Raw genomic sequence first — 26,034 nt, 5'->3', positions numbered from 1 at the left:
CTTCAGCCTATTACTTGAGTGTGCCAGTTCAGATTACTGGGCTTCAGATATTGCATGCTCGGCCAGTTATGCTGGCTGAGCGTAAAATCCTTCCCTGTTTACAAAAATCTATTTCTAAGGAACTATGATACATACAACTAGGCGGTTTGATGCAAAGTTTTTTAACATAAAGCTTTTTATGAAACATTTCCATATATCTATGTGGGTTTCTTTTTGCAAAAGGTAGGTTCACTTGTGAAGTTTTTATGTTCTCTGACAGCATACTCTTTCGCTAGAAAAGAAGCAAACCTAGAAAGGGAAAGTAAAATGGAGCTGGCTTTTAAATTAACAAAAAAAAACCTGTATAACAGTAACTCTATTTCCCTAACGCCAAAACTTTGGCTCTATAATACTGTCATTAAACCAGAATGACTTTATGCGTCAGAAAGCCTTTTGTTACATACAGCCAAACAATCAGGTGAAGTAGAAAAGAAAGGAAATTAATCAGGAAAAATCTTGGGTCAAATATACGAGAATGGAAAATGCAAATTAAGAAGTAATAAAGAAGCTTATGAAGAAACAGAGCAATATCAGACACGATGAGGAGGAAAAGAGTTGCATTCTATGGACACCTAAAAAGGATAGATGAAAACATGATAACAAAAAGAAGTTTTAACTTCTTTGATAGAAACCTCAAAACATCAATGACGTGGATAAAAGACCTGAGGGAAACGGAAATAATGGAGGAAGAAATAGAAAGAGAAAGGTTCAGAGCAAAAGTTAAGGTTTCAAGGGCTCCCAGGAGAAAACAAAAAGACAGGTACAATATGGACAGAAGAAACAAGCGAAAAACACAGGGAAATGATGAAAAATTATTGGAAAGAAAGAAAGGAGAAAAGAAAGAATATATATGTCATTTCAAGTGGTCCTTCGTAAGCTAAACCAATTTTAAAAAATAGTAAGGAAACGTAAGAGCAAATTTTTTTCTAAGTTGGAACAGCTGGCGTTACACAATCACACGGGAGAGTTGTCAGCCACCAACCAGGAAGCATAAGTATTTCAACACCATTACTGGGTCGGGAAAACAGCCACCTGGACACTCTTAGGACGGACTGCGACCAGCTCAACAGAACGTGGTGAGAACAATGCAGACCGACCCACCTCCGCACATAAGGGACACTAGGTAGGATCCAACAACGTCTTGTGGGAACTGACTAAGCAGTAAAGGACCCGTAGCAAATTAGTTAAACAAATGTAGCGGAAATGAATTCCGCTGACGACTCAGGAAGAGCAGAATCAATTCCGTCATTACGAACGTCGTCGTAGAGCAGAACCTCTTCTAGGAGACATATAAATACTCCACCCCCACTAACTTTCCGTACACGATTAATAGGATCTGTGGCTATCATGTCGTTCGCACTCGGTTCTCTGGTTACGGTACGGTGTGAGATTGTTTTAGTGTTGGCCTTGCACTTGCTGCCCTACGAGATGATCAGCGATACGAAGCCACAGCTGAAGAAGTCCAGCATCAAATACTGACGTCAGCAGAGCAGCCAAAGCTGATGGGTAGACCGAGGGTCTACCAGCAAGACTTCGGTCCGGGACAGAAGCTGCTCTAAGCTCCAAGCTCGCACAGGTCTGAAGGCCCACTATACCGGAGAGCCAGGTGCAGCATTTGGCACGGCTACACGGGATCCGTCATCGCGGTCCAACTGAGGGGACAACGCGGGAAATGACCTGGGAAGGTCTGAGTACTCACCGAAACAGCGCGTGAACAAAAACGCACACATCGTGGTCACTGCCACCTCCGACGGCGCATAATACCTCGCCAGCAAGAAACAAAACCGCTGTACCAGGGTGTCACCGACCTCCACTCCAAGCTGATGCAGCGTGATCGACAACCGTTGGTCCGCAAGTGGATTCAGTTGATTCTTCAGATATCGTAGCCGCCAGTCGATGTAAAAGAAGCAGCAACGACTCGTGTTTTCAATAATAAATGGAGTAATTTTGAATATTGATTTATTGTGTCTAACGACGCCCGCACAGTTCCTCGTATGCATCCTGACGAATTAATAGGGGTTTCCAGCCTGGCAGAGGGCGGCCCCTACAATAGAAGTTCTTTTCTCTCTCCCTCTCGTTCACGTCGCGTAGTTCAGGACTGCTGCTGTCACAACAGCGTCTGTGCAGGAGAACGCGCAATGTGAAACTTCCTGGCAGATTAAAACTGTGTGCCCGACCGAGACTCGAACTCGGGACCTTTGCCTTTCGCGGCCAAGTGCTCTACCATCTGAGCTACCGAAGCACGACTCACGCCCGGTCCTCACAGCTTTGCTTCTGCCAGTATCTCGTCTCCTACCTTCCAAACTTTACAGAAGTTCTCCTGCGAACCATGCAGAACTAGCACTCCTGAAAGAAAGGATACTGCGGAGACATGGCTTAGCTGCAGCCTGGGGGATGTTTCCTGAATGAGATTCTCACTCTGCAGCGGAGTGTGCGCTGATATGAAACTTCCAGGCAGATTAAAACTGTCGGGCACACAGTTTTAATCTGCCAGGAAGTTTCATATCAGCGCACACTCCGCTGCAGAGTGAAAATCTCATTCTGGAAACGCGCAATGTGTTTTGTGATTTCATGAAACACAGTCGCCTGTTACATTTTTTGAAAGAATACACCGCCATTTGAGTGCATATTTCTTGTGTACCATTTCGGCTTCTACGTCATTACCGAGTACAATCATCTTACACCCCTAACTTTTTTTGCAGTGTACTGTACAGGATGACATATTGTTTCATGCCATTATCGAGTACAGTGTTCTTAGACCATTAACATCATTTTACTCAGTACTGTGCAGGATGACAAATATACAGTTCAAAACATTTGCAGAACAAGATACAGTTGCCTACTACAGTTCAGTGGCACTTCCGAAGTGCCTTTGGTTGAAATCCACCCGATGTGAAGAGCATCGAAGGATGATACGAGAAGTTAAAAGAGACTGGCAGTGTTGGTGAGAAGCCAAGACGCAGTAGATCTGGAGTGAGTGAGGACAGTGTTGATACCGTACAACACAGTCCTCGAAAATCGATGCGTCATGTTTCCAGTGAAACGGGCATATCTCAGAGCACTGAGGTGAAAATTTTCACAAAAACGGCTGAATTTCCATTCATACCAAGAACAACTCCTGCAAGCTTTGCAGCCAGGTGATGGACCCAGATGCACATAGTTTGCTACGAACTTGCTGGTACGAATCGATGCATACAATGACTACCTTAGTAATGTTCGTCTTCACAATAAAGTGACTTTCAGACCACCAGGAAAGTAAACTACCATAATGTCCGGATGTGGGTGTCGAAGAACCAGAATGTGGTACAGCATATAAGGGCAGCCTACGGTCTTGCCACAGTGGTAATACCAGTTCCCGTCAGGTCACCGAAGTTAAGTGCTGTCGGGTCACCGTCCGGGTCTGCCGAGTACTGTTGGCAACCAGGGTGCACTCAGCCCTTGTGAGGCCAATTGAGGAGCCACTTGACTGAGAAGTAGCGGCAACGGCCACGAAAACTGACAACGGCCAGGAGAGAAGTGTGCTGACCATATGCCCCTCCATACCCGCATCCGGTGACGTCTAAGGGTGAGGATGACACGGCGGCCGGTCGGTACCGTTCGGTCTCCAAGGCTTCTTCGGACGGTGTTTGTTTGTTTTTTTTTTTAGATAAGGGACAGCCCGAAAGTGAAGGCCCAACACAATTACTGGATCTTTCTTTTTTCGCTAAGCTTACCATTACGGCAACAGTTTACCTGGATATGTTGGAATTTTACATCGCTGGTGTTTCAACGAGTGGTGCACCGCCGCACCGAAGGTTATTTGTTCGGAAATTCTTGGATAAAACCTGTCTGGAAACACGGTTTGGTAGAGAATGTTGAACATCATGGCCACCACGTTCACCAGACATGGCACCTCTCGACTTTTTGTGGTGTTACATTAAGGTTAGGTTAGTGTTTTTTAACGTCCCGTCGACAACGAGGTCATTAGAGACGGAGCGCAAGCTCGGGGTTAGGGAAAGATGGGGAAGGAAATCGGCCGTGCCCTTTCAAAGGAACCATCCCGGCATTTGCCTGAAACGATTTAGGGAAATCACGGAAAACCTAAATCAGGATGGCTGGAGACGGGATTGAACCGTCGTCCTCCCGAATGCGAGTCCAGTGTGCTAACCACTGCGCCACCTCGCTCGGTGTGTTACATTAAGAATATGGTTCAAATGGCTCTAAGCACTATGGGACTTAACATCTGTCGTCATCAGTCCCCTAGAACTTAGAACTACTTAAACCTAACTAACCTAAGGACATCACACACATCCATGCCCGAGTCAGGATTCGAACCTGCGTCCGTAGCAGCAGCGCGGTTCCGGACAGAAGTGCCTAGAACCGCTCGGTCACAACGGTCGGCTCATTAAGAATAAAGTGTTCATTTCAACAGTTCCCCGTGTGCAGATTCTTAAGACACGAATAAGAGATGCTGTAGTGGGGGTGATTGAAGAGATGTTAGCAAATACATGGGAGACAAACTGATTATCGCCTAAGTGTTCTATGGGCAACAAACGTTGCACATGTGGAAGTGTACCTGTAAGAAACTGTATGGGTTAAGCCGACATTTGCAACAAACTGTGTAGTTGTACTTAGCACAGTTCCTTAGCCATACATTTTTTTTATACAGGCAAAGAATTTACACTCACTCTATTGTCTGTAGTAATCGATGGCTAGTTGTGTGACAGCGCAGGGAGAACTGGACATTGTTGGCAGCGGCTGCTGGTACTGTCATCGTTTAATGGTAACTTGTCCGCTCTACATTGCGATCACCGACGAGATGGGGGAGCGGTAAGAGGCTACACTCACATTCGGGAGAGTGGTGGTTCTAATACCTGTCTGACGATCCAGATTTTGGTGTTACGCGGCTTCCGCAGCTCGTGCTTCGCATCGGTTGGTCTCCTCATTGATCGGACATTAAAAAGCAATCTTACTTACTTCCTTTAAATTTTTATCTGCAGCCTGCTAGTTAAAGTTGATAAAGATAAAAAACGCTGGTATAGTAAATACTAAATACGCATTAATTATTCCCCTTAAAAGAACACTCTTGTCGCTTTGGAGTGCTGTAGATGGTATAGCACCGGCGCAAGATACACTAAACTAAAAACTAAACTCCTCGCGAACAGGCCATGAAGGCCCAACGGTACCGACCGGCCGCCGTGTCATCCTCAGCCCGCAGGCGTCACTGGATGCGGATATGGTGGGGCTTGTGGTCAGCACGCCGCTGTCCCGGCTGTGTGTCAGTTTCCGAGACCGGAGCCGCTACTTCTCAGTCAAGCAGCTCCTCAGTTTGCCTCACAAGGGCTGAGTGCACCCCGCCTGCCAACAGCGCTCGGCAGACCGGATGGTCACCCATCCAAGTACTAGCCTAGCCCGATAGAGCTTAATTTCGGTGATCTGACGGAAACCGACGTAACCACTGCGGCAAGGCCGTTGGCACAAGACACACTGCCAGAGGAAAAAAAGTGAAGCACTCAGAAGACATGGTCCGATGTTAGCGTAATTTCGTACGTGTACACAAAAAAATTGTTCAAATGGCTCTCAGCATTATGAGACTTAACATCTTAGGTCATCAGTCTCCTAGAACTTAGAACTACTTAAACCCTACTAACCTAAGGACATCACACACTCCATGCCCGAGGCAGGATTCGAACCTGCGACCGTAGCGGTCACGCGGTTCCAGACTGTAGCGCCTAGAACCGATCGGCCACCCCAGCCGGCACGTGTACACAGCATCGGCTGGTATGTAAATGACAAGAACTGCAATTTTCTGTCATAGTTACAACAGCTACCAGAGTGCATTAGAGCCGGCCGCGGTGGTCGTGCGGTTCTAGACGCTGCAGTCCGGAACCGCGGGACTGCTACGGTCGCAGGTTCGAATCGTGCCTCGTGAATGGATGTGTGTGATGTCATTAGGTTAGTTAGGTTTAAGTAGTTCTAAGTTCTGGGGGCCTGGTGACCTAAGATGTTAAGTCCCATAGTGCTCAGAGCCATTTGAAGCCAAAGAGTGCATTAGCGTCGTTCATCTTTAAAGTTTTCAGCAGGCCTGATAGAGTATATAAGGTGCGTGAATGGCGACAGATGATGTGTGAACACTGTGAAGGTCACGGAGGCGCTAAGTACTCATGTGAGACCGCTTTATTAGCACCTGACACAGTTTGAAAGGGTCACATTGTGAGTCTCCCATGTGGCCAGCTGATGGAATCATTTTTTTTTCATTTCATTTATATCATTAACAGTACAGAGTAACCCACAGCCTTGAAATGTAAGGTGGGTCGTATGCTTTTGAATCTAATAGCAAAGACTTCTCATTGTTACAGTCTTATTGGTATAGAGTTGTTAATGCTTTTAAAAAAATATATATATATAAAGAACATAATATACAGGGTGATTCAAAAAGAATACCACAACTTTAAAAATGTGTATTTAATGAAAGAAACATAATATAACCTTCTGTTATACATCATTACAAAGAGTATTTATAAAGGTTTCTTTTCACTGAAAAATAAGTTCAGAGATGTTCAATATGGCCCCCTCCAGACACTCGAGCAATATCAACCCGATACTTCAACTCGTTCCACACTCTCTGTAGCATATCAGGCGTAACAGTTTGGATAGCTGCTGTTATTTCTCGTTTCAAATCATCAATGGTGGCTGGGAGAGGTGGCCGAAACACCATATCCTTAACATACCCCCATAAGAAAAAATCGCAGGGGGTAAGATCAGGGCTTCTTGGAGGCCAGTGATGAAGTGCTCTGTCACGGGCTGCCTGGCGGCCGATCCATCGCCTCGGGTAGTTGACGATAAGGTTTCATAACTAACCTTTTTCGTAGGACTCTCCATACAGTTGATTGTGGAATTTGCAGCTCTCTGCTAGCTCTGCGAGTCGATTTTCCTGGGCTGCGAACAAATGCTTGCTGGATGCGTGCTACATTTTCATCACTCGTTCTCGGCCGTCCAGAACTTTTCCCTTTGCACAAACACCCATTCTCTGTAAACTGTTTATACCAACGTTTAATACACCACCTATCAGGAGGTTTAACACCATACTTCGTTCGAAATGCACGCTGAACAACTGTCGTCGATTCACTTCTGCCGTACTCAATAACACAAAAAGCTTTCTGTTGAGCGGTCGCCATCTTAGCATCAACTGACGCTGACGCCTAGTCAACAGCGCCTCAAGCGAACAAATGTACAACTAAATGAAACTTTATAGCTCCCTTAATTCGCCGACAGATAGTGCTTAGCTCTGCCTTTTGTCGTTGCAGAGTTTTAAATTCCTAAAGTTGTGATATTCTTTTTGAATCACCCTGTATAAAAAATTCTCTGAGGTTACAGCGAATTGAATGCTTAACAATTGTTAAAATGGTTCCATATAAGTTGCTACTACATAGTTGATGAGAATATAATTTATACAATGCAAATGCCAAAGAAAAGATGGAATCATTCAATATCCAGGTCTGTGGGCATTCAGATGTGATACCTGCGCTGTGCTGGACTGCGTGGGACACGAGAGCAGGCTTACTCGTCGCCAAGGCCTGACCGTAAGAAGTGAGGATCGCCGTATCTTGCACTGAGCACATCGTAACCCCTTCGTACTTGCGCCTGCCGTCCGAGTAGAAGTAACAGACTGTCCATAAAAGTCTGTGTCGTCCCGCATCTTTGGTCAGAGACTAGCACCCGCCGAAGCAGGGAATTATCGTCCCGTGCGTAGGCTGCCGTTGACACCACGGCACACACGGCTGCGTTTGGAGTCGTGCCACGACTGGGAAACACGGACTGCTGATTCACGGCGTCGCATTGTGTTCGGCGTTGATTCGCCGTTTTGCGCTACCCCTGGAGAATGGACTCGTTCTTCAAATGTTTTCGAGAGATAACGATATTAGTCCAGGCGACATGGTATGGGGAGCCATCGGATATGACTTGAGGTCACGTCTGGTAGCGACTGACGGAATTCTACTGGCGCAACAATAAGTCACGGTCATCCTGCGCCATCATGCGACACTAACGTGATGCTATTCTCCAACAGAGAAAAGCTCGGCAACACAGGATAGGTGTCTCTATGAACTGTCTGTGTGGCGCTGAGGTACTCACATAGCCAGCAAGATCCGCAGATCTGTCCCCAATAGAACATACACTCCTGGAAATTGAAATAAGAACACCGTGAATTCATTGTCCCAGGAACGGGAAACTTTATTGACACATTCCTGGGGTCAGATACATCACATGATCACACTGACAGAACCACAGGCACATAGACACAGGCAACAGAGCATGCACAATGTCGGCACTAGTACAGTGTATATCTACCTTTCGCAGCAATGCAGGCTGCTATTCTCCCATGGAGACGATCGTAGAGATGCTGGATGTAGTCCTGTGGAACGGCTTGCCATGCCATTTCCACCTGGCGCCTCAGTTGGACCAGCGTTCGTGCTGGACGTGCAGACCGCGTGAGACGACGCTTCATCCAGTCCCAAACATGCTCAATGGGGGACAGATCCGGAGATCTTGCTGGCCAGGGTAGTTGACTTACACCTTCTAGAGCACGTTGGGTGGCACGGGATACATGCAGACGTGCATTGTCCCGTTGGAACAGCAAGTTCCCTTGCCGGTCTAGGAATGGTAGAACGATGGGTTCGATGACGGTTTGGATGTACCGTGCACTATTCAGTGTCCCCTCGACGATCACCAGTGGTGTACGGCCAGTGTAGGAGATCGCTCCCCACACCATGATGCCGGGTGTTGGCCCTGTGTGCCTCGGTCGTATCCAGTCCTGATTGTGGCGCTCACCTGCACGGCACCAAACACGCGTACGACCATCAATGGCACCAAGGCAGAAGCGACTCTCATCGCTGAAGACGACACGTCTCCATTCGTCCCTCCATTCACGCCTGTCGCGACACCACTGGAGGCGGGCTGCACGATGTTGGGGCGTGAGCGGAAGACGGCCTAACGGTGTGCGGGACCGTAGCCCAGCTTCATGGAGACGGTTGCGAATGGTCCTCGCCGATACCCCAGGAGCAACAGTGTCCCTAATTTGCTGGGAAGTGGCGGTGCGGTCCCCTACGGCACTGCGTAGTATCCTACGGTCTTGGCGTGCATCCGTGCGTCGCTGCGGTCCGGTCCCAGGTCGACGGGCACGTGCACCTTCCGCCGACCACTGGCGACAACATCGATGTACTGTGGAGACCTCACGCCCCACGTGTTGAGCAATTCGGCGGTACGTCCACCCGGCCTCCTGCATGCCCACTATACGCCCTCGCTCAAAGTCCGTCAACTGCACATACGGTTCACGTCCACGCTGTCGCGGCATGCTACCAGTGTTAAAGACTGCGATGGAGCTCCGTATGCCACGGCAAACTGGCTGACACTGACGGCGGCGGTGCACAAATGCTGCGCAGCTAGCGCCATTCGACGGCCAACACCGCGGTTCCTGGTGTGTCCGCTGTGCCGTGCGTGTGATCATTGCTTGTACAGCCCTCTCGCAGTGTCCGGAGCAAGTATGGTGGGTCTGACACACCGGTGTCAATGTGTTCTTTTTTCCATTTCCAGGAGTGTATTTTGGATCAGCTTCGACTTCAATTCTGTCCGAGTTACAGTACCTGGGATTTGAATGACCAGTTACAACAGCCGTGGGCCAGCTTGTTACAGGAGATGATACAAAAGCCTTATGACACCCTTTCCAGCTGAATCAGTGTCTGCATTCAGGCTACAGGGAGTGCAACGTCATACCGTTATGTGTGCTTACACGACTAAGTTTTTCGTAAATTTGACTCAGTGAAATAACATCATATACCCTTGCAACTCGTGAAGTTTCGTTCGGTTCTCCCCCATCGCCCTTTCTGGATGCTCTACCTTTTCCTATCAGGCAGCGCTTTATAATAGAGGTTTAAGTGACGATAGCGCGTCTGTGATGTGGATATATAACATGTAGGCAGGGGATTAGCATTCGTGTCTTTCCAGCGTGCGTGCGGTAAATGCACAAAGGTGACGTTAGTACCAAATGCGTTCAGACAGGACCAGCGTGCTGTTTTGCTTATCTTGATTGCCCCGAAGGGCAAACACAGGCAGAAATCTATCGGATAATCAAGACTCTGCATTGGGGCTGCATGTCTGTGGAAAATCTCCGTTGAGGAATGGTGAACTAAGTTGTGGGTTCTGCTGCTTCATGATAACGCATAAAGCGACCCTCAAATGTCGTAACGCAGAAGTTACGGCAACTCCAGTGGGAGACACCCCAGCGCCCGCTCTGTAGTCTTGGTCTCTCCCATGCGATTATCGCGCCTTCAGTTCCTTAACGAAGGCCTTGAAGGGTCGACGATTCCTGTTTGACCGGGATGTGCAGCAGGCGGTTACGGACTTTCTCACGCAGCAGGACGCACTATTTTAATAACGGTTGTCTTCAACCTGATTGCCGCAGTACTCACACCGATTTTGCCTTATTGGAATATCGATTCTGGACTGTACGGCCTCCCAACGGAAACTTTTTGAATGCCCCTTATAGCATTCATCGTACAAAAGTGTCTCTGGTGCGCGAACATATCATTATTCGGCATACAAACAACGTTTTAAATACCTACTTGATGTGGTCTTAACTATGGACATGTGGTTTATATCACCCTAAATTGTTAAATTTTGTCAGATGATGAGGAGTGAGTCTAAACTAGTCGTATAATACCGATGAGCCGCGACAACATGATGCACCGTGAGATTGAGCGCCGCCTGGTTGTTCTGTGGGCTCGTGAAGCGGTAAGGGAAATATACAGGCTGCTCCATTGATCGTGTCCGGGCCAAATATCTCACGAAATAAGCGTCAAACGAAAAAACTACAAAGACCGAAACGTGTCTAGCTTGAAGGGAGAAACCAGATGGCGCTAAATAGGAACCCCAATTTTTATTACATATTCGTGTGGTACCTAAAGAAATATGAATGTTTTAGTTGGACCACTTTTTTCGCTTTGTGATAGATGGCGCTGTAATAGTCACAAACATATGGCTCACAATTTTAGACGAGCAATTGGTACCAGGTAGATTTTTTAAATTAAAATACAGAACGTAGGTACGTTTGAACATTTTATTTCGGTTGTTCCAATGTGATACATGTACCTTTGTGAACTTATCATTTCTGAGAACGCATGCTGTTACAGCGTGATTACCTGTAAATATCACATTAATGCAATAAATGCTCAAAATGATGTCCGTCAACCTCAATGCATTTGGCAATACGTGTAACGACATTCCTCTCAAAAGCGAGTAGTTCGCCATCCATAATGTTCGCACATGCATTGACAATGTGCTGACATATGTTGTCAGACGTTGTCGGTGGATCACGATAGCAAATATCCTTCAACTTTCCCCACAGAGAGAAATCCGGGGACGTCAGAACCGGTGAACGTGCGGGCCATGGTATGGTGCTTCGACGACCAATCCACCTGTCATGAAATATGCTAGGCAATACCGCTTCAACCGCACGCGAACTATGTGCCGGACACCCATCATGTTGGAAGCACATCGCCATTCTGTCACGTAGTGAAACATCTTGTAGTAAATAAAAAAAAAAAAAAATCAAATGCGTGTGAAATCTTATGGGACTTAACTGCTAAAGTCGTCTGTCCCTACACTTACACACTACTTAACCTAAATTATCCCAAGGACAAACACACACACCCTTGCCCGAGGGAGGACTCGAACCTCCGCCGGGAGCACCCGCACAGTCCATGACTGCAGCGCCTTAGACCGCTCGGCTAATCCCGCGCGGCATCTTGTAGTAACATCGGTAGAACATTACGTAGGAAATCAGCATACATTGCACCATTAAGATTGCCATCGATAAAATGGGGGCCAATTATCCTTCCTCCCATAATGCCGCACCATACATTAACCCGCCTAGGTCGCTGGTGTTCCACTTGTCGCAGCCATCGTGGATTTGCCATTGCCCAATACTGCGTATTATGCCGGTTTACGTTACCGCTATTGGTGAATGACGCTTCGTCGCTAAATAGAACGCGTGCAAAAAATCTGTCATCGTCCCGTAATTTCTCTTGTGCCCAGTGGCAGAACTGTACACGACGTTCAAAGTCGTCGCCATGCAAATTCCTGGTGCACAGATATAATGTACGGGTGCAATCGATGTTGATGTAGCATCCTCAACACCGACATTTTTGAGATTCCCGATTTTCGCGCAGTTTGTCTACTACTGATGTGCGGATTAGCCTCGACAGCAGCTAAAATACCTACTTGGGCATCATCATATGTTGCAGGTCGTGGTTGACGTTTCACATGTGGCTGAACTCTTCCTGTTTCCTTAAATGACGTAACTATCCGGCGAACGGTCCGAACACTTGGATGATGTCGTCCAGGATACCGAGCAGCATACATAGCACACGCCCGTTGGGCATTTTGATCACAATAGCAATACATCAACACGATATCGACCTTTTCCGCAATTGGTAAACGGTCCATTTCAACACGGGTAATGTATGACGAAGCAAATACCGTCCGCACTGGCGGAATGTTACGCGATACCACGTACTTATACGTTTGTGACTATTACAGCGCCATCTATCACAAAGCGAAAAAAGTGGTCCAACTAAAACATTCATATTTATTTACGTAGTACACGAAAATGTAATAAAAAATGGGGGTTCCTATTTAAAAAAAAACGCCGTTGATATCCGTTTGACCTATGGCAGCGCCATTTAGAGGGCCAACCATAGCGCCATCTGGTTTCCCCCTTCAAGCTAGACGAGTTTCGTTCTTTGTAGTTTTTTCGTTTGATGCTTATTTCGTGAGATATTTGACCTGGTCAGTATCAATGGACCACCCTGTATAAGCAGATCGGAGACGGATGGGAAATGATTCTAGCGACGACATGGAGCACAAATGTAGGAAACCACCGACATAAGCGATTAGAAAAAGGGAAAATTTTATGGCTCTGAGCTTGGAGACGAGCTTATCGGATGGCGAAGCTGGTCGGATGTTCTCGTGCTACTGTCCTGAGAATCTATGTAAAGTGTCTGAAGAGCGGTGAAACCACGAATAGGCGAATAGGTGTTTGACATTCACACCACATCACATAAAATAGATTTCGGAGGGTTGCTAGTATTCTAAAGCAGGATAGGCGGCAATCTGTGTCAGATGTGAGGATGGAGTGTAATGCTGGTGCAGGTACAAGTGTATCGGACACATTGCTCAGCGTACACTGATGAACATGGAGCTCCGCAGCAGACGATCCTACGTGTTCCGATGTTGACCCAACGAAATCCTCAATTACGACTGCATTTGGCACGGGATAGTTGAAATTGGACAGTGGATCAATCGAAACACGCCGCCTGATCGGATAAATCACGTTTCTTGTTATACCAGGTCGATCGCCATGACCGTATATGCGCCACACAGGCCACTGTGACAGTATTATGTTGCGAAAAACATTGACCTGGGCTTCCATCGGACTTTAGTTAGTAATCGGAAATATTATGACAGTTGTGGAGTACGGGAACGTTACTGTGACCCACCTGCATTACCTCGCTCCCCCCCTCCAAAGCTTGATGTCTTAACCGATAGCAACGGCATCTTCCGGCAGTATAACTGTTCGTGTCATAAGGCCATAATGGTGCTACAGTGATTTCAGGAGAATGATAGTGAACTGACGATGTCTTGGTCACCATATTCATTTTATCTGAATCCGATTGAACGTATCTGGTAGGTTATCGGGTGCTAGCTCCGCGCCTATAAACTACAGTCTCGTAATTTACGGAAATTACTTACCCTGTGAGTGGTCATCAGGTGTCCTATGCTCCGGGAACCTACCAAGGACTTTTCGACGCCATACTACGTAGAATCGGTTTCGCAGCTTTGGCGGAGTGAGAATGTCCTCCATACAACTTTCTGAAGCAGCGAAGTACGACTTAAAGAATACGTTGCTGCGTCTGGAGCGCGGGGAGATTTTCACCGCGAGGCCGCTAACAGGCAACAGTTACGAAGGCGTCGGCAGCCGCTAGCCGCGGAGTGGTGCGTGCACTGGACGCTGCCCATGGGCCCCTGACAACTCGGCTACCCGGAGGACAGCAGGTGCTTGAATACACCAGGAGCCTTCATTTCGGCAACTGGCGTGTTACCGACAAGCACAAGAAGGTGAAGAGAGCAACAGGTAAAGTAAACGATACGCAAGTAACTGAGAAACTGCTAAATATTACAGGCGATTTATTGGTTTAGGTAAAGAAAAATTTTCATGCTAAAATTCTCACGCACTATGGCGGTACTATTTACTCCCATTTCTCCTCTGTAAGCTTTCGGTAAGTACTCCACATCCCACTGCTTAGACTGTTTCTCGAGCAGAGACGCAGAATTGCCGTCTCTGCCTTCATCCCCAACGAAAGCCCAAGTTACCAAAGTAGCTGTCTATTTCAGGACCCGCTCCTTGGTGTCTGCGAGGGGGAAGCGACGCCACTTCTTCCTCTCTTGTCTTGTTCTTTTGTGCTTAGTCCAAAGAAGCATCCAGACCGCTCATGTGCAATATTACTGTCCCGCTGGGCTTTGAAACCAATGTCAAGGTCACGTGACGAACAGAATGAGGCCGAGTGCCTGTCAGTACGCATTATGCGTAGTCAAGATCGGTAATACCGTTTTTCTCACTCCAGTTACAAATCTTGCATTGATTTGAACCATTTAGTTACCTACTGTTTTAGTATTACATATGCAGGATTATAATAAATGTAAATTTTGCAAAATTTCTGATATTAATGACATGGTTTTAGTAATAATATTCATCTAGCAAAAAGTGTAACAAATTTTGAAACGTTCTATTTACAATTCTTTCTGTATATACTTTTATACAACTTCCAGAATTAGTTTTTCTTCGGTAAATCCCCCTCTTAAGCTACATTGTGCATCGTCTGGTCCTCACAGAACTGGAAAATAAAGTATAAATTTAGTAGGAAGAATTTTCTTCTCAGTCGATGTTTCAAAAATACTTGCAGAAGTCGTCAGAATAGACATCTGCTCTTATTCTTTACCCCAGTTTTCGTGCAAACGGGGTTTGTGTTTTATGACACTACAGATATTGAAACAGCGTGAAGACAAGAAGCATAATATTTTAGAAAACATCGATTATTAAGGAAACTGTTCTAGCGTCTGTAAATTTTTATAGAAGTAAAACCAAACTTTAATTAACTGTAGTTGAGAAAAGGAAATCGTACAGTTAAGTGACTGAAACTTCTTCGTATCAATTTTCTTATACACATATTAATAAAATTCCACATGCCGGTAACATTACATGCCACTGTCCGATGCAGATGGCACCCTTACATATTTCTCAGAAATGGTAGCACAACATCTGATTTATGTTTTGTTCCTAGATAAAAAGAACCTCTGTGTAAAAATATTCTAGCGAAAAATGTTTGGAGCATATTTATGTTTACTCGTCAGTCAGACAACTATTCTTTTTCAACGGAATACTAGAAAGATTCCTTCGTACATCATAACCGAGAAAAATGTTACGAGTATTGCTGATTACGTAAAAAGAAATGTACAATGTTCGGATCATGTACAGAGGAAAAGTAAGGCCGTGTAATTAACATTTGATAAATTTCTGCACATATTTTTATGAGACATACACAATGTCCTTTATGGACAAAGCCGTAACATTTATACAATACAAAATTTTGTTAAGCCGAAGACAATTCGCATGTGCTCGGCAACGGCATTACTCATTAGCATTACCCTATAATTCAATGGCTTACACTCGAGAAATATGTTAGCAACATTTTGACAGCGGTAAAATAACCCATGAAATGTTGTAATACTTATTTTTCTGTTTTTCAATACTGCGACCAAACGTTGCACAAGTATTCACGATCATAATAAAAAATTTGGACTGAAAATACTACAATCAAGTAGATGCCCGTCAATTGGTCGAGACGTTGGTTTCTTTATACTGATGTCATGTGCTGCCAACTTGATCTACGGTCTAAGGTGACATTCTGCGACAACCAACTACAAAACGTCACATCAAAACTAACATGTGTCGGTAGTACGGAAGATTTCAATGAAGGTACATCACAGTTCCGTTAACATAGAGAGGGCTAAAAGAAGATCTGAAAACACCAGTCCGAATACACCTCCCAGTCCAGTGAAATTGTAGTTTTTAAGATATTAAAGAAAAAAATGTCAGGGCTTTCGCTTCGAGAAATGGACGGAGCCGCGCGGGATTAGCCGAGCGGTCAAAGGCGCTGCAGTCATGGACTGTGCGGCTGGTCCCGGCGAAGGTTCGAGTCCTCCCTCGGGCATGGGTGTGTGTGGTTGTCCTTGGGATAATTTAGGTTAAGCAGTGTGTAAGCTTAGGGGCTGATGACCTTAGCAGTTGAGTCCCATAGGATTTCACAAAAAAAAAATGGACGGAAACTACGGAAAATCAAATAAGATCGAACGGACAGTGTGGTGTCACCGCCAGACACCACACTTGTTAGGTGGTAGCCTTTAAATCGGCCGCGGTCCGGTAGTATACGTCGGACCCGCGTGTCGCCACTGTCAGTGATTGCAGACCGAGCGCCGCCACACGGCAGGTCTAGAGAGACGTCCTAGCACTCGCCCCAGTTGTACAGCAGACTTTGCTAGCGATGCTACACTGACAAATACGCTCTCATTTGCCGAGACGATAGTTACCGTAGTCTTCAGCTACGTCATTTGCTACGACCTAGCAAGGCGCCATTACCAGTTTATATTGAGATCGTAAAACATGTACCGTCAAGAGCGATGTACACCAATTATGGATTAAAGTTAAGTATTACATCAACTTCGTACTTTATTTATTAGACTCAACTCCTTTAATTGTTTCAGACCTCACGCCAGTCTGCGTGAGCTTAAACGCGTGCATTTCGGCCTCCTCTAGCAACACGGTGTTGGCTCTTCTGCCAACACATCAGACAGGGTTTCAAGACGGATGTTGTCACATATGAGACGAGTGCGATAACCACTGCTGCCATCATTCTCAACTTTGTAAAAGGACATTGATACTGGAAATACCGATTGTTGTCTGCCACTGAAGCAAGCTGAAGTAGACTTCTTTCTGAATTACAAATTTCTGATTTACAAACGCGGCAGCAAGTGTGTCGGAAGTGACGATTTGATCGCGGCGTGAATGAAGAAAAATAAATTTGTGGCGCAACCTGACTAGAAGAAGGGATCGGTTGGTAGGACACATTCTGAGACATCAAAGGATCGCCAATTCAGTACCGGAGGGAATTGGGGGGGGGGGGGGGGGGGGGGAATCGTAGAGGGAGACCAAGAAATGAAGACAGTAACCAGATTGAGAAGGATGTAGGTTGCAGTAGTTATTCGGAGATGAAGTGGCTTGCACAGGAGAGAGTAGCATGGAAAGCTGTTTCAACCACTCTTCAGACTGAAGTCCACAACAATCTGTCTGATCATATGTTCTCGAGTTTTAAGACAAGTTTTCGCAGAGTACTGCAGAATATTTAAACAAAAACAGTATTTTTTCTGTATAACTGGCAATTTTTTCTAGCGTTTGACAATGAAAATTGTACAATCAAAAAACTATTCATATTGTGCCCTCTTTTTTTTTAATTGCGGTTACACAGCCACTTTCGAAAATATTACTGTTTCCCAAAATCTTAAAAGTCATATGAAACTTGTGGTGTGCTTTTTATAACGACGAATTTGTTAATGAGTTCAGTGCAACGCTGATCCTGCAGGTCCCTATTTCTTTTTTAAAAGCAGCTGTATGTACGCATAGACGTAATCGCGTTCCGTGCACCAAGTTGAATTTGTTTCAAAATCTTGATGATACCTAGCGTAATCTTCTTCAATTTGAATATTTACTTATTTATTTCAGCATTTATTTTACTTGGCATTCTTCCATCTAACGAGATATTGTTGGACTTTTATAGATAACAGTGCAATAGGTTCAGAAACAGTCGTCTTCCAGGTCACCGAGTTCTACTACGTATTGTGTATAATAATAATCCTTGTCTAAAAATAAGAAGAAACGTTTATATCAACAGAACATTCCAGAGTCTCATTTTAGAGCCACCTGATTGCGACACACAGTGTTTCTATTGAACCAAGTTTTAATTACGCTTCTTATTTGCTGCTGTTTACTAATTAGTTCACAACACCTAACAGAGTTCCCGTTTGGTTTGTGGTACCATTACGAAGGGACTTCTAAAAGTGAGTGCCACATTATTATGACAGGTCAGGTCACTTTTACTGAATGCTGCGCTACACTTCAAGGTGACACGGATGCGTGACACTATTTTTCAACATAGTCATCAAGTCTTCGTAAAAACGGTCGATACGTTTTACCAGTCGTTCAGTTCCTCGACGACAGAAATCTCCTCTGTTGTCATGGGGTCATTCGAGAGCCGTTGTATTATTGTCTTCATCATTGGAAAATCTCTTTCCCCGCGAGTGGACATCGTCCTTTGTGTTCGTTGTCGCTGGCCTTCCTTCCCGTCTGTGCCCCTTGGTCAAATTGTTGGCACATTTTCACTACGCCTGGATGCGTCATTGCAGTTGTCCATACATCACCAGAATTTCACGGTGAATCTGTGTGCTATCGTACTCTCACGTGTACTTTAACTTTTCCAATTAACAGTTCCAATTTTCCAACTGGACTACGTTTCCAGTTGCCGTGCCATTTCACTCGCACACTGCAATGCATCTGTTATCTGTAGCGCAGCAAAACTGTGTTTCCTGGACACCCGAAACATGCACTCTTCTGTGAATGCGCAACTCTTCTTACGTAAAGAGTATATCTTACTTCCTGAAATCCCAAAGTGTTTTCTCGGTTTCAAATACATTATCACAAAACATGAGCGTAAACGACTGTCAGACGTATTATCGATTCCTTAATATAAGTCAGACGGAATAGTTACATTCCCATTCGGAACTGAAAAAGGAGTACGGCAAGGTGATTCCATATCACTACAACTACTGTAGTCAGTCCTAGATGAACTTTTTATGCATCTCAATTGAGAAAACGTAAGAGGAATGCGGTTTAATCGAACATGTATGAACCACCTGCGTTTTGACGATGATATTACAGTACTTGCATGTAAAGCAGATAAACTTTAATAACGAATACTAGACGTTAATAGAGAAATTTAAAAAGTAGCCTTGAAAATCGATTAAAACAATAACACAACAACGTTTAATCTACATTCCGAAAAGAAAGTAGCACAGGAAAACAAGAAGGTGTATTAGAGGGACAGACTGACTTAATTAACAGGGACGGAAAGGAAGAAGGAAGAAAGATTAGGTTTTAACCTTACGTGGACATAAAGGTTAGCAGAGATGAAGCACAAGCTCAGACAGTGTCAAGAATGAGAAAGGAAATATCCCGTTTTCTTTAAAAGGAACCCTCCAGCAATTTTCCTGGAGCGATTCAGGCAAATCTCGGATAACCGAAATCAGGATGGCTGGACGCATATATGAACTGTCAGCCTCTCCAATGCATGTCCAGAGTGCTAACCACTACGCCACCCTGCTGGGGGGGGGGGGGGGGGGGCTTGGGACGCCACGTGTTGCCAGGCGAATAACGAATAAATGGTAGAAAAGATGAGACAATGATACGATGGAAGGTGGGTGGAGGACATCAGAATACACGGAGGAGCTTCATGGATACGCGACGCTTGCAAGTATCTGAAGGACGCGTTGGCAACGCAAAAAATGACTATCAACTCGCATGTGGATCAAGGACATCTGCATTCAGTTGGCAGGTAGGCAGTTTCAACATTTTTTTTGTATCTCCTTCGAACAACTCGTAAAATGCAGCAAATGACGAGTGTGGTGAACAGTTGCTTCAGCTAGCTTTCTACTTGTGAGAGTGTTAAGCTAAGAGTTTCGAGTTCATTCAGACTTCGTTATGTTATAACGGGATTTTCGCCTGTTTCACGCTTCACGCTGAAGGGATTAATTAACTCTTCCCGTTGGATACAGGTTACTATATTTTACAATTATGATGTTAAGATATACGTTTGATAACTGACATTTATTCGCGGTAGTACCTAGTCGAGAGTAATCACAAGGAGTGTACAGTTGATGTACGTTATGAAAGTTGAACCTCACTCTAAAACGAGCTATGATCAGTTGTAGGTTGCCTATCATACGGCTTCCAGGGACAATAAAAATTTGATTTTCAATATTTCAAGCAATTATTGACCGAATTTTAAAGTAATCTTCTCACTAAGAGGTATAAACTATCATTAAAGGTTTAGCGCAACAAATGAGGTACGAAAGTTAAAAACTGTTAAGTCTTGGGACATCGTAAATCATGGTACTCACATTATCCACGCTATATTAACTCAGTATCTGAGAATGAGAGCACTTCGCTTCTTCCAACCAACTTTGCGCGTAACTTCAAGCCTTTAAGAAACTTTTCTCGCCAACAAGCCCCACAAAATAATGAAAGGAAAATAGTTTATCGCATACTACATTTTCGCTGTTCATGCAGTAGAATTTCTGCATCAGGCATTACGTTTTAATTTGTTAGTTCTTTACTACTGTTTCTATTCACAATCCATTTTAAAGATAACAATCATCATATACCACTGAATATACCGGCAAAATTATATCATTGTACAACTTGTAGCTCGGGAGATATGACGTCATAGACATTGAGATGCGTGAAAGACTATCTTTTGTTAAAACGGATCTCAAACTACCCGCACTATACTCATCCAGTCAGTAATCGGAAACTAATGAAACCAATGTAATTACGATTATGGGTCTTCAACTACAAAAAATTTACATTTGTTAAGTAATCAGTAGTTTGTAGCTGTTTCATAGATGGTAGTTCGATTTTTAAATGATATGGAGGTGAAGGATTGCTGGTAATTATTAATTCATGTCTCAGTATTCGACATTTCACTTTATCTACAGCAAACACCCAAACGGCCAAGTAATACACAATGCGCGAACGCACGTCGGGGCTACGATCTTCCAAACCACTGCGCGTTTGCACACTCAGCTTAATTGCCGGGTGCATTATTACAGCGGCGCCCACAATAACATCCAGTCTTTAACCAATTTATTTAAAATGTGCAAATCTATGCGTCTGTGAAAGCGTATTATAGAAGTGCGGAGCCACTGTATCTCACTACGTTTTTTCTCATTGCTGCTCGATGCAAGCTATCGGTAAGTACTGTTCGCTGCGGTTGTCGACCCACACAACGAAACAGCTGTGGGTGGCTGGCCGATCTGCGAAGCTGCTAAGGTTAGAACTAATGCTAGGTGTGAGTTGGCGACTACGTAGCGCAGTTAGTAGCGGCTGCAGCACCTTTCTGCTGGACGCGACGCGTGCGGGGTTTGCTGGCGCGGGCACACTGGCGGCTCACCGGCGTGCGCTGTCGGCCCGCGGAGCGGTCTGAGGGCGCGCCGGGCTCCGCTTTTAAAAGTGACGCGGGGGCCGCAGTCGGTGGCGCCGCCTGCTGCGGACCTCTGCCTACAGATGGCGCGTCAGCCGCCACTGATCGATGCTGAGCGACGGCATGCGGCGCCAGCAGGGATTCCGCCTCTCCACGGAGCAGGAGGAGGACGTCTCATCCACCACGGGCTCCGCCGCGGCCTCCGACCCCTAGTTCGCTACGCCACTGTGGCACTCTCAGACAACTGACCTGAGTTCGCCGGACATCGAGTTCAAGTTCTCTTTGGGGCCTACTTCATTTATGTTTTTGGCGACTTCCATAACCAGCATCCGACTATCCTTTGCTAAGCAAATGTTGCACGGATCTCCACTCCCCCCTTCCCCCCACCCCTATCAAGTTATGTAAGTCCCTCCAGATCCTTGAACATCGCCGGCCGAAGTGGCCGTGCGATTAAAGGCGCTGCAGTCTGGAACCGCCAGACCGCTACGGTCGCAGGTTCGAACCCTGCCTCGGGCATGGATGTTTGTGATGTCCTTAGGTTAGTTAGGTTTAACTAGTTCTAAGTTCTAGGGGACTGATGACCTCAGCACTTGAGTCCCATAGTGCTCAGAGCCATTTGAATCATTTGAACCTTGAACACCATGCACCATGTATGAACGCAGAGTCCAAAGCTGTGAGTGTTCTTGATAGCTGCAGGTGCAAGGCCACAAGAGCACGTCCATTTGCATCCAGCTGTTGCCTTGTGTTGGTAATCCTTTCTCTTAATAATGCAAAGCTGGCACGACGAAATATCCTCCTGGTGGCAGCGGTGTTGATATGATGGGATACCATAGCAAATCGTGGAATGGCCTTCTTGACGCGCAGCTTTCCGAGACGTTTTACGCTGCGCCACGTTTCCTCCCCGTAGAGGTACGTAATGTATGAATGCAGAGTCTCGCGGCGATAACGTTGAATAATATGTTCTCGGGTTCCCAACCGGGTCAATTGCTTAAAACTACACGAGCTTTCGGCCAAGCACTCCTTGGCCATTGTCAAGTGTTATGACTGCCAGTGGGCTGTTGGTGCGCCCTTATATACGCTAGCTGCCGGCTGTGACGTCACTGGTGCCCGTGGCATTGCTATATATGGGCATGTTTTGAGTCGGTGTTCGATGTGCCCTCTTGAACCGCGCGATCGCTGGATTCCACGCAGCGCTGAGCTGCAAACCGTCTCTATTCAGGGTGTTTGCGGTAATTTTTATTTCAATAGCTTCTTTTATTAAACTGTCTTAGAAGCCGTTAGTGCGAGCCACGACAGAGGTATCGTCAAATTTTATGTGGTGACCGTTTTCTAACGCATGCTCAGCTTACGCAGATTTCTCTGGATAGCGTAGGCGATAATACCTCTCATGTTGTTTACCGTGCACCATGCACTCCGCGACAACCTTCCTCCACAGGGATCCTTTACCAACTCACGAAGTTCCAATCTCAACTCTCACCCATTAAACACCTCTGAACAACCTACACCATCCTCAAACTCGATCCAAGGAATCCAAAATTTCGCCTCTACTTTCTAACTCAAGCACGCTGCCGCGCCTCTACCAGCAAATCTCACGAACCCTACAGCTACATACCCCCTACATGCTCTCCCAAAAGATCTTCAACTATCTCCCCTCTCAGACCATGAACTCCATCCCGACATTTTCCTCTCCTACCAACTTTAAACCCACGGTGCTACCGAACCTAAACTTACTGCCACAGTTTTTGTATCCCAGGCGGCCTGAATGAAAAGTTGGTTCAAATGACTCAAATGGCTCTGAGCACTAGGGGACTTAACATCCGAGGTCGTCAGTCCCCTAGACTTAGAACTACTTAAACCTGATTAACCTAAGGACATCACGCACATCCATGCCCGAGGCAGGATTCGAACCTGCGACCGTAGCGGTCACGCGGTTCCGGACTGTAGCGCCTAGAACCGCTCGGCCACTCCGGCCGGCTGAAAAGTTGGTGAACAAGATAAATATTAATGTGCCATCGCGATCTCAGTTATTATTGTACCCAGTATCAGGCTGTGGGAAGACACGGACTACGACCCTACTTGCAGGGAGCCACTGATTTGAATGGATACTGGGCGAAGGTTGTAGAAATCGCAACAAATAAAAGATTTGGAAACTAGCAGAAAGAGATATGTTCTATAATTAGCACAGAACAACGTACATCTAACCGAGGGTAGCCTCCACTGATGTAGACACATTCACAGAATGACATGTAGAAAGAGCATTCACCTATAGCTACACAAATTTAACTGAGAACAGCTCAGAGAGAATGCTGAACCATGAGAACTAGGTTTCGGCGACAAAACGAAGGGGGAGATGGGGGGGGGGGGGTGGCAGAGTTCGGTGAAGCTATCGCATTGCTGGTGCTCCTGCTCTCTCCCGCAGTACCGCAAAATACTCGCCATCGTCAGACAAACGAAAAGGCGATCGAATCCGAGCATCGGTATTAGATTGTGCCGGACGTCACGATCTGTTAAGATGTATCGTCGCATGGAGGAACATACGTACGGATAACAGGCCGCTGAGTGGCGAGATGACAGTTTGTGGATCTTCTGAGAAGACATTCACGAATGGGCTCGAGCGGCAATGCTCTGGAGTTTTGTTAGCTGGTCGGCACATCACACTAGTGCGACCATGGCTGAGACAAGTAGTTCCGGTGCCAAGTTGCTGGGTGGTCGAGCGGCTAGCTGCCGCCTGCTGGGCCATGATCTGGCCGCTTCCTTTTTGCTCCAGAAGCTTCCTCAACTGGCGCAGTCTCGGCCGTCAGGACGGCGTGATGCTCTGTGTTCGTGCGCTTCTCAACACGAAATAGACGTTCCGTTTGAATTTTAGTCTTTTTAAAGGCCGTCACCATTTTGAACAATTTATTAATTCATCTAAAAATGACGACAGCCGGGGTCTGTTTACAGATTCTACATCTACATCTACATCCATACTCCGCAAGCCACCTGACGGTGTGTGGCGGAGGGTAACTTGAGTACCTCTATCGGTTCTCCCTTCTATTCCAGTCTCGTATCGTTCGTGGAAAGAAGAGTTGTCGGTATGCCTCTGTGTGGGCTCTAATCTCTCTGATTTTATCCTCATGGTCTCTTCGCGAGATATGCTTAGGAGGGAGCAATATACCGCTTGACTCCTCGGTGAAGGTATGTTCTCGAAACTGCAGGAGAGACGCTCAGTAGCTCGATACGGGCTTTTGTTAAAGAGTCTTCCACTGGAGTTTATCTATCATCTCCGTAACGCTTTCGCGATTACTAAATGATCCTGTAACGAAGCGCGCTGCTCTCCGTTGGATCTTCTCTATCTCTTCAATCAACCCTATCTGATACGGATCCCACACTGCTGAGCAGTATCCAAGCAGTGGGCGAACAAGCGTACTGTAACCTACTTCCTTTGTTTTCGGATTGCATTTCCTTAGGATTCTTCCAATGAATCTCACTCTGGCATCTGCTTTACCGACGATCAACTTTATATGACCATTCCATTTTAAATCACTCCTAATGCGTACTCCCAGATAATTTATGGAATTAACTGCTTCCAGTTGCTGACCTGCTATATTGTAGCTAAATGATAAGGGATCTTTCTTTCTATGTATTCGCAGCACATTACACTTGTCTACATTGAGATTCAATTGCCATTCCCTGCACCATGCATCAATTCGTTGTAGATCCTCCTGAATTTCAGTACGATTTTGCATTTTTGCAACCACTGGATATACTACAGCATCATCCGCAAAAAGCCTCAGTGAACTTCCGATGTCATCCACAAGGTCATTTATGTATATTGTGAATAGCAACGGTCCTACGACACTCCCCTGCGGCACACCTGAAATCACTCTTACTTCGGAAGACTTCTCTCCATTTAGAATGACGTGCTGCGTTCTGTTATCTAGGAACTCTTCAATCCAATCACAAAATTGGTCTGATAGTCCATATGCTCTTACTTTGTTCATTAAACGACTGTGGGGAACTGTATCGAACGCCTTGCGGAAGTCAAGAAACACGGCATCTACCTGTGAACCCGCGTCTATGGCCCTCTACGTCTCGTGGACGAATAGCGCGAGCTGGGTTTCACACGATCGTCTTTTTCGAAACCCATGCTCTTCTAGAGACCTACGGTACACCGCTGCAAGAATGGGGGCAAGTTGCTTCGCGTACTCTGTGAAAAATCGAACTGGTATTACATCAGGTCCAGCGGCCTTTCCTCTTTTGAGCGATTTTAATTGTTTCTCTATCCCTCTGTCGTCTATTTCGATATCCACCATTTTGTCATCTGTGTGACAATCTAGAGAAGGAACTACAGTGCAGTCTTCCTCTGTGAAACAGCTTTGGAAAAAGACATTTAGTATTTCGGTCTTTAGTCTGTTATCCTCTGTTTCAGTACCATTTTGGTCACAGAGTACTGGACATTTTGTTTTGACCCACCTACCGCTTTGACATAAGACCAAAATTTCTTAGGATTTTCTGCCAAGTCAGTACATAGAACTTTACTTTCGAATTCATTGAACGCCTCTCGCATAGCCCTCCTCACACTACATTTCGCTTCTCGTAATTTTTGTTTGTC

The 26,034-nt window shown here is 45.7% G+C and overlaps 1 protein-coding gene across 1 annotated transcript in view; it reads right to left on the bottom strand.

The window, feature by feature from the left end:
* Nucleotides 1-21,428, bottom strand: part of LOC126473552 (tubulin polymerization-promoting protein homolog) — a 125,360-nt gene extending 103,932 nt beyond the window's left edge. Inside the window, exon 1 of the mRNA XM_050100683.1 lies at nucleotides 21,353-21,428. The gene's annotated coding sequence lies outside the window, so the exon portion shown is untranslated. The remainder of the gene's footprint in view (nucleotides 1-21,352) is intronic.
* Between the last annotated feature and the right edge of the window lie 4,606 nt (nucleotides 21,429-26,034).

This window comes from Schistocerca serialis, chromosome 4 (genome assembly GCF_023864345.2).
Source record: "Schistocerca serialis cubense isolate TAMUIC-IGC-003099 chromosome 4, iqSchSeri2.2, whole genome shotgun sequence".
NCBI classification, from domain to species: domain Eukaryota; kingdom Metazoa; phylum Arthropoda; class Insecta; order Orthoptera; family Acrididae; genus Schistocerca; species Schistocerca serialis.
Note: the sequence above shows the minus strand (reverse complement) of the source record. Positions and strands in the feature narration are given on the sequence as shown.